Source organism: Dipodomys ordii, unplaced genomic scaffold (genome assembly GCF_000151885.1).
Source record: "Dipodomys ordii isolate 6190 unplaced genomic scaffold, Dord_2.0 Scaffold510, whole genome shotgun sequence".
NCBI classification, from domain to species: Eukaryota; Metazoa; Chordata; class Mammalia; order Rodentia; family Heteromyidae; genus Dipodomys; species Dipodomys ordii.
Genome location: NW_012267726.1, coordinates 1 through 702, shown reverse-complemented (window position 1 = coordinate 702; position 702 = coordinate 1). Strand labels below are relative to the sequence as shown.

The 702-nt window shown below is 51.1% G+C and overlaps 1 pseudogene; it reads right to left on the bottom strand.

Moving 5' to 3' along the window:
* Positions 1-86: 86 nt before the first annotated feature.
* Positions 87-598, bottom strand: LOC106001858 (annotated as a pseudogene).
* Between the last annotated feature and the right edge of the window lie 104 nt (positions 599-702).

The window sequence follows — 702 nt, the reverse complement described above, 5'->3', positions numbered from 1 at the left end:
CTACAGCGTCCAGAAATGCTGGAATGTCTCCCAGAACAGAGCAGAGGGCGTCTACCCACCACCCACAGAAAGGAGCTTCTCCTGTCCTATCCATGGATGTGACAGTGCTTGCGGATTTCTGATTGGATGTCACACACGAAGGCCAAGAGGTTTTCTAGAAAGTTCTCCCTGTTCTGCTGGAAGTCATTCTAGAGGATGCTCATCTTCTCCTTGGTCTCCTTCTCCTCCTCACTGCTGCAACTGCCATGGGATCCCAGTGCCCAGCTTCCTTGGCCTTGAACTCTATCTCCCTCTGCAGGCCGTGCTGTGCCATTTCAGCCTGGGCTTCCCTGACCTGCCTCACCCTTTGGTTCTTTAGTTTGTGGATCTTGGACACCTTCTGCATGGCATGCATCTCAGCCTGCAGCAGCTGCTGAATCCCCTGTGATTCACCAGCCACGGTGGAGGGGACGCAGAGGCAGAGCAAAGGCCCTACTAAATATTATGGTGCATCTTAGCGAATTCATTCTCTGTATGTGGTCACAAAAGTAGCTGTGGATGACTGGGAATGAAGGCATTTGTATTAAGCTCAGATCTGTTTCTCCACACCTTGGTTCATGCCACTATGACAGTGTTTAACCTTTGTCAGTTTTGTTTTTTTTTGTGGGTCGGATCGTGGGGCCTGAACTCTGGGCCTGGGCGCTGTCCCTCAACTCTTTGGTT